A 9,012-nucleotide genomic window follows, 5' to 3' on the forward strand; every position below is an offset into this window, starting at 1 on the left:
TTTTTTTTTTACTGATTTTTCTCTATACAATAGCATCTCTGTTTGGAAGACCATCTGTTTGCCTATTCATGAGAGAACTTCCGTTTGATTCAGTTTTTGGCCTGCTCAGCACTTCCTCGTGTTACTGTTTTGCTTTACACTAATCAAAATTGATAGCTATTGACCGACTCTGACACCATTCTGATATTACAAGTATTCTTGCATACAAACTGCTCCTTGGTTATGCCCATAATCGGTACAGTGGCTGCAGAATCGTTTTTCGATTTAATTGGTTATTCTTAACTTATCTCTAAGTAGTTCCTTGGGTGTAGAACAGCTCCTAAATATAGTCTGATGAGAACACCATTTGTCAGTTTAAAAGCATAGTCTTGTTCCTGGGTTTGCACTTAGACAGAAGAAGTTTCTTAAGGAAAAATTAGTGGACTCTAAAGCTGACATGCAAAGATGAGCTCGATAAAGGACAGAAATGGTATGGACCTAACAGAAGCAGAAGATATTAAGAAGAGATGGCAAGAATACACAGAAGAACTGTACAAAAAAGATCTTCACGACCCAGAAAATCACGATGGTGTGATCACTGACCTAGAGCCAGACATCCTGGAATGTGAAGTCAAGTGGGCCTTAGAAAGCACCACTACGAACAAAGCTAGTGGAGGTGATGGAATTCCAGTGGAGCTATTCCAAATCCTGAAAGATGATGCTGTGAAAGTGCTGCACTCAATATGCCAGCAAATTTGGAAAACTCAGCAGTGGCCACAGGACTGGAAAAGGTCAGTTTTCATTCCAATCCCAAAGAAAGGCAATGCCAAAGAATGCTCAAACTACTGCACAATTGCACTCATTTCACACACTAGTAAAGTAATGCTCAAAATTCTCCAAGCCAGGCTTCAGCAATATGTGAACCGTGAACTTCCTGATGTTCAAGCTGGTTTTAGAAAATGCAGAGGAACCAGAGATCAAATTGCCAACATCCGCTGGATCATAGAAAAAGCAAGAGAGTTCCAGAAAAACATCTATTTCTGCTTTATTGACTATGCCAAAGCCTTTGACTGTGTGGATCACAATAAACTGTGGAAAATTCTGGAAGAGATGGGAATACCAGACCACCTGATCTGCCTCTTGAGAAATTTGTATGCAGGCCAGGAAGCAACAGTTAGAACTGGACATGGAACAACAGACTGGTTCCAAATAGGAAAAGGAGTTCGTCAAGGCTGTATATTGTCACCCTGTTTATTTAATTTATATGCAGAGTACATCATGAGAAACGCTGGACTGGAAGAAACATAAGCTGGAATCAAGATTGCTGGGAGAAATATCAATAACCTCAGATATGCAGATGACACCACCCTTATGGCAGAAAGTGAAGAGGAACTAAAAAGCCTCTTGATGAAAGTGAAAGTGGAGAGTGAAAAAGTTGGCTTAAAGCTCAACATTCAGAAAACGAAGATCATGGCATCTGGTCCCATCACTTCATGGGAAATAGATGGGGAAACAGTGGAAACAGTGTCAGACTTTATTTTTCTGGGCTCCAAAATCACTGCAGATGGTGACTGCAGCCATGAAATTAAAAGACACTTACTCTTTGGAAGGAAAGTTATGACCAACCTAGATAGCATATTCAAAAGCAGAGACATTACTTTGCCAACAAAGGTCCGTCTAGTCAAGGCTATGGTTTTTCCTGTGATCATGTAGGGATGTGAGAGTTGGACTGTGAAGAAGGCTGAGCGCCGAAGAATTGTTGCTTTTGAACTGTGGTGTTGGAGAAGACTCTTGAGGGTCCCTTGGACTGCAAGGAGATCCAACCAGTCCATTCTGAAGGAGATCAGCCCTGGGATTTCTTTGGAAGGAATGATGCTAAAGCTGAAACTCCAGTACTTTGGCCACCTCCTGCGAAGAGTTGACTCATTGGAAAAGACTCTGATGCTGGGAGGGATTGGAGGCAGGAGGAGAAGGGGACGACAGAGGATGAGATGGCTGGATGGCATCACTGACTCGATGGACGTGAGTCTGAGTGAACTCCGGGAGTTGGTGATGGACAGGGAGGCCTGGCGTGCTGCGATTCATGGGGTCGCAAAGAGTTGGACACGACTGAGTGACTGATCTGATCTGATCTGAAAGCTGACTTTTGATATTTGTTCATGTCTAGAAACAAATAAGGGCAATGCAAGGATGATGCCTTTCACTTAATTCAATCACCTGTTAGTTTGATTCTATCTAATTTGGTCAAAGCCCCATGAAGCCAAACCATTTGTAATAAGGGCAACACAACTCCTCCTCTTTTATTTTGATAGATGTTAATTACTGCAGGCAGGAGCTATGGGGTAATTCAATTACTGGCTATAATAACGTTGTCATTTAATTAATAATGCATGCCTTATAGGTGAGTGAGAGAGAAGAGTGTGAAGGCTTTGGAGAATGATTGTAACAACAAAAAAATGTAATTCAGGTACAGGCGATTCAATTTCTAGGAATTTTGCTCGGGTGAAGGCCTGCTGTAGCCTAGGAAATGGAAATGATGGGGCAAGTTCAGTTTCTTGGTGAGTAAAACGATTTCTTAGCAGAACAAGGTAGGAGGCGTTTTAGGACGACTATTAATGGTGAGGTTACCAACCATTAAAAATGGAGATAGTAGTAACAATAATAATAGTAATAATGATAGCAAACACATATAGCGCCAATTACAATCTGGCAATTTTCCAATTTATGGGGATTCACTAAAGATGTCTTACATTGGATTCCCTTAGAAGACTCTTGAGACAAGAATTCAGATGCAAGTAGTTTATTTGGTGGGGGGTGAAGGAAACTGTAGTAAAGAATGGGGAAGTGATGAGATTTGGGGAGCCAATGTAAAACCATATCTCAGAGTTACCTCAGCTCAGGGGCAAGGGACCTGAGGTATTTTTACTTACCACCTCCCTTCAGTCATTTGTTGAGAGCTGCTCCCAGGAGGGATTAATTCCCTGGCATTTCTAGTCTGCCAGTGGGTGGTCAAAGCAACTACAATGCCACAGAGAGCCTTCTGAGAAAGGAGATACAGGAGATGATGCGGGAAGCTGGGTTATAGGCATTGAAGTGCTAAGGACTAGAGGCCCTAATAGCATTTATGTGGGTTTCTCTGGTGGCTCAGATGGTAAAAAATCCACCTACAATGCAGGAGACCTAGGTTTGATTCCTGGGTCAGGAAGATCCTCTGGAGAAGGGAGTGGCAACCCACTCCAGTATTCTTGCCTAGAGAATCCCATGGACAGAGGAGCCTGGTGGGCTGTAGTCCATGGGGTCACAAAAAGTCAGACACAACTGAGCAACTAACACTTCACACAGTCCTTGATAATGCATAAAGTTAAAAAAGTAGGATACAAAACAAGATGTACAGAATGACTCCATTTTTTGCAAGCCCACTCCACACACACACACACACACACTTACAAATGCATAGGCCCTACCGCTGGGTTGCAATGGTTCTCTTCCCTCCAACCCTTGCGCTTGAGCTCTGGATCCCATCCTCTTCTACCTTTTTGGAGCACTTCACTCCTTCAGTCATCCTTCCCCTGCCCTACTTCTCTCTCACATGTAAAACTAATCTTCTTGTTCTATGGAAATATTCTCATCTGATACACAAACATTGTATGAGCTCTCCTCTTCCCTTGACGGAGATGTTTGTCCCAACCAGAGATTGAAAACACACCATGAAGTCTCCATTTCAACAGTTAAACTAAGATATGCCTACATGTGTTTTTGGTATTTGTTCAGTTTGGAGTTCACTGAGCTTCTTGACTCTGTGGGTTGGCATCTTTCATTGGTTTAATCAGTATTGGAAAAATTCTTAGCTGTTACCACTTTGCTTAGATCATTGGTTGTATTCCATTCTCTTTATTTCTTTTCTTTTTAGGAGTACAGTTACACCTGCAGTAGGCCTATTTTCTATGTTCTACATGGCTATTAAGCTTCTCTCTGTGTTTTCTATTTTTTTATATTCTGTGCATCAATTTATATATGTCTACTCATTTGTCTGTATTGTCAAACCTATGGTTTTTCCAGTAGTCATATAAGGATGTGAGAGTTGGATCATAAAGAAGGCTGAGCACCGAAGAATTGATGCTTTTGAACCGTGGTGTTGGAGAAGACTTTTGGGAGTCCCTTGGACAGCAAGGAGATTAAACCAGTCCATCCTAAAGGAAATCAACCCTGAATATTCATTGGAAGGACTGAGGCTGAAGCTGAAACTAATACTTTGGCCACCCGATGCGAAGAGCCAACTCATTGGAAAAGACCCTGATGCTGGGAAAAATAGAAGGCAGGAGGAGAAGGGGACAACAGAGGATGAGATAGTTGGATGGCATCACTGACTCAATGAACATGAGTTTGAGTGAGCTCCAGGAGTTGGTGATGGACAGGAAAGCCTGGCAGGCTGAAGTCCATGGGCTCACAAAGAGTCGGACATGACTGAGTGACTAAAAAACTACAACTCATTTGTCATCCTCTGTCCAATTGTATCTAAACTAATATTAAACCCATCAGCTGAATCTTCATCTTCTTCATATTAATTATTTTAAGGTTCTATTAATCTTAATTATTTTAAGATTTTAATATCATAAATCACCCGCCATTCTGTTTAAATTGCTTATTTTATTTCTCTTGGATTTTGGTCATTGCTCCTGCTTTTTTACTTTTAGCATGGTCTGTAATTTTTTTGGTGGATGCTGGATATTGTGGGCAACAAACTATAGAGGCTCTGAATGATATTCTCCTCTTCCAAAGAGGGTGAACTTTTCTGTTGGCAGGCAAATAAAATGCTAGTGGCTCACTCAGGTCTTATGAAGTCTCAGTTTTTAGGTTTTGTGAGGGATGGTCTATTTGAGTTTTTCCCTTAATCCTAGAGCATATTTGCATGTGCTCGCTCATAGCCTAGGAGTGTTTACCAGGGCGAGGTATTTCTAAAGGCCCCTCTACCTTGGTAGAGTTGCAGCTGCCACTTAACTTCTGTCTTTCTAATACTGTGTGGCTGCCGCTACCCCTGCCTGCCTCATTAGCCTGTCAGTTGCTATTTTCTTTTTTTGACTATACCTCGTGGCTTGTGGGATCTTAGTCCCCAACTGGGGACTGAACCTGGGCCCTAGGAGTGAAAACACTCAGTCCTAACCACTGGGCATCCTGGGAATTCCCTCAGTTCCTGTTTGCTGATGGGTTTCCTAGAGTTTCACCTTGCGTATAGACAGGCTAGAGAGAGCCAATCCCTTGAGGGGAAATTTTGTGCAGAGTTTGGGGCTCAACGTCTCTCTGAAACTTTCCCCCTGTCAAGTTCCAGTCATTCTGGCAGCTTCAGACTGTGACCTCCATCTCCTCAGCTCAGAAACATGGCTGCTGTCCACAGGGGCCACGAGTGTGAAGTGCTCTCAGGGAAAAGCTGAGGTGAATGTAGAACTTACTTCCAGGGCTCCTCTTTTCGCAAAGCTTCCAGCCCTGCTTGTCTTAGATACCCTGCGGTGCCTTCAAATGGTTGTTTTCTGTTCCACGTTCAACACTGAAAATTGTTTTCAGCGCAAGCATTAGTCTGACATCAACTGGTAATTTTTTGGTGACCTTGAAATGTCAACTCCTCAGAGATTTTCTCAGCTACCACCTGCAAGTGTTCTCTTTCTTTAAATCTTCTTTGTTTACTTTTTAGTTTGTGTAGTAATATATACTTTGTTTGTTTGTGCCTGTTACCTCCCTGAATGAATGTGCTGGAAGAATTCTACCCATGAACCTCTTACTCACGATCTATCTCTTCAGTTAATGGTAAGGTAAGGGAGTGTGTAGGAAATGGCAACCCACCCAGTATTCTTGACTGGAGAATCCCATGGACAGAGGGATTCTCTGACAGGCTACAGTCCATGGGTTGCAGAGTCGAAAACGACTGGGTGACTGAGCAGCAGCAAGGGAATGTGACAAGTTGGCAAGAAAGGGAGGGACAGCAAAGAAGCTCCCTGCTTGGCCAGAAGCGAGACTGGTGGGAGCAGTTGCTAGAACTTCCAGGGAGACGGCTATAAGATGCTGGTGTGGGTGCCTACATGTGCTAAATAGCTTCAGTCATGTCCAACTCTTTGCAACCTTATGGACTGCAGCCTGCAGGCTCCTCTGTTCATGGGATTCTGCAGGCAAGAATACTGGAGTGGGCTGTCATTTCCTCCTCCAGGGGATCTTCCTGATTCAGGGATCAAATCCACATCTCTTATGTCTCTCGCATTGGCAGGCAGGTTCCTTACCACTAGCGCTATCTGGGAAGCCCCGGATGCTATGGGCTGACACATCAGATTCTGATATAGTGTCCTACTGTGAACATGCATCTTATCTCTACCCCTTCCAGGAACACGGAGGTAGACACCATTATCCCTCCTGTCTGAGGTAGGCACACTCAGAGAGACTGGATTTGAATCTAACTCAGATCTGTTTGACTCCAGTGCTCTTTTGCTCATAACTTCAGGTCACACACACACATTTCTGAGTCTCTAGGTCTAAGCTGGGCTGAGACATCTGCTTTTGGTGATTCAGATATTGGTTCTCCAGGGCTTGTCACTTTGGGAATCTCCTGTTATGGTACTGAATTAAATATGAGGTTCAAAGACTTATTTACTTATTTTGCTTGTGCTGGATCTTCGTGGCTGTGCAGGATTTTTCTCTAATTGTAGCAGGTGGGGGCTACTCTCTAGTTGCAGTGTGTGGGCTTCTCATTGCGGTGGTTTCTCTTGTGGAGCACAGGCTCCAGGGCGTGAGGGCTCAACAGATGCAGCACGTGGGCTCAGTAGTTGCAGCTCTTGGGCTCTAGAGCACAGGCTCAGTAGTCGTGGTGCATGGGCTTAGTTGCTCTGTGGCATGCGGTATTTTCCCAGATCAGGGATCAAACCTGTGTCTCCTGCATTGGCCAGTGGACTCTTTACCACTGAGCCACCAGGGAAACCCTTGAAGACTTTATTAATAGCCTTTGCTTAAAAAGATCATTATTATTATTAAGTGCAAAAAAGCAAGGGACATTCCACTGTATGATATGGATATAAAAAGAGAAGGAAAGAATGGATTCCCATTTGCTTGTGTGTGCAGAGAAAACCTTTGGATGATACACAAGAAACTAATAACATGGAAGAAATGGGTAGGTGAGGACATGGTGACTTTTTGCTGTGTATTCCTTTGTGACTTTGAACTTTGTACCTTGAAAATTTAATATGTATCCAAAAAACAAAGTTAAAAATATCTATGTAATACCTATGCAGATATAAACAGTGAACAAACATTTTTTTGCTTGGACTATCTTATGCACCCCTTATAGCCCTTCTTTTTCAGGATGCTATTGCAAAGAAGCCAGATTTTGGGCATATCAAACAAACATTCTGGATGAATCATCCATAAAAATACATGGAAATTGGTTAAAAATTATGATGACATTATATTCTACTTAGCTATGGATTAAATAGGCTTTTCAATTGTCTTGACCTTGTATCCTACTGTTTGCTTAGGATTATATGTTCCAAGTTTTATAAAATATAGACTTATTAAATGAACATAATGGAACTTTTGTAAGTTGTCAGGATTTACATAAAATATACCTATGCCCAATTTAAAAAAACATTTTGTTCAGCATTTTCACCTTCTTTTGGGTACAGTTGCTCACTTTTCAAATTGAAAAGGGAAAAATCGTGCTTTCATTTTAAAGCAGAAAAATTACTTTCTGGATGATGACAGGAGAAGAGCATTAGACATAATTCTCTAATTTAAGTAGACTCTCGGGGATCAAAGAAATTCTTTGATGATCCAATTGCCTACTTAAAAGAGAGGATTTTTTTTCTCTTCTGTTCTCCCTAGGATAACTGGTACTATTCATCTGAATAAAATGTGGCTTTTAAGAGAAAGAAAGACTGCACTCTGCCTTCACACGTAGTGTATTTTTTTCCAGTGGAATTTCTCTCCTTTACTCCATTAGAGTAAAATAAACGATTCTGCTCCTTGGTGTCACATATGGTCATGTCTAAGTGAGTCTGTATGTTTATCTTAAGAATATTTTGGCTTAAAGGTAGCAAATAAGTCTTCAGCTTCTTTAAATCCTAAGGAGCTCCATCTGACTGCCTGAATAACACTGCAAACTGTACGCTGATGACGGGGCAATTCTGCTCGGCAGCCTTGCTAATTGAAGATGTGTCACATTATTCCCTTAATCTAAGCGCTCTGTTCTGCAAAATGATGACTGCTCTTTCACATTTGTGCTTTTCTTTCCAAGCAAATCATCATTGCTTGCTCTGTTCCATGCCAAGAGAGATACAGGATAAAACATCCTGCACCATGCTTGGTACATGGCAGTCCTCAAAAATGATATTATTATCTAAAAGCATAAAAGGAAGGTCTGTCAGAACTCATGTTCCCCAGAAGCAGACCCTGACGTGAGAATCTGAGAGAAAGTGATTTCCTACAGAAGTGCTCCCAGGAGAGGTGGGAAGGGAGGGTGCAGGATGAGAAAGTCCCGGCATTGGCTTGATCCCTGCGAGCTCTGGAGGATGGAGGAAGCCTTGGAGCCAGTCACGCCAAACGACATCTCCATCTTGGGGTGGGAGTGGGTGGCTGTCATCACCCAGGGAAGGAGAGGAGTGCGGGAGGAAGGGTACTCCCCACAACACTCCACGATCCGGGTTCTGAGTGTGTCCTGTTTGGAGCCTTTCACCCTTGGGGGCATGCCTGGCCACTGTGGATGTGGTGACAGTCCCCTGGGAAGGGGAGATGGACTGATTGCCCGCCTCCTGGCCTAGCCTGTCACATTGGCCAGTGGAGGGCTGGAGCAGGAACGTGGCAGCCAAGGGGTGGTGCACAAATGTGCATGATCACACCAATTTACAAGGCCAGGGTCCCCCTTGTCTGGGAGGGTCTGTACTCAATCACGAGTACCCCACAGATGCTGGTGGAATGCCCTGGGGGGAACCAGGCTTGGAATAGCAAATACCACGGCCACAGGCCGAGAGAAAACTGGTGAAGGAAAGAAAACTTCCTATA

At 43.0% G+C, this 9,012-nt stretch overlaps 1 long non-coding RNA gene across 1 annotated transcript; it reads left to right on the forward strand.

Moving 5' to 3' along the window:
* The first annotated feature begins 2,432 nt into the window (after window positions 1-2,432).
* Window positions 2,433-4,523, forward strand: LOC129639870 (uncharacterized). Its single transcript, XR_008708640.1, has 2 exons — window positions 2,433-2,537; window positions 4,039-4,523. It is a non-coding gene; the product is annotated as an uncharacterized LOC129639870 (long non-coding RNA).
* The last annotated feature ends 4,489 nt before the right edge of the window (window positions 4,524-9,012 follow it).

Source organism: Bubalus kerabau, chromosome X, assembly GCF_029407905.1.
Source record: "Bubalus kerabau isolate K-KA32 ecotype Philippines breed swamp buffalo chromosome X, PCC_UOA_SB_1v2, whole genome shotgun sequence".
In the NCBI taxonomy this organism is placed as follows: Eukaryota; Metazoa; Chordata; class Mammalia; order Artiodactyla; family Bovidae; genus Bubalus; species Bubalus kerabau.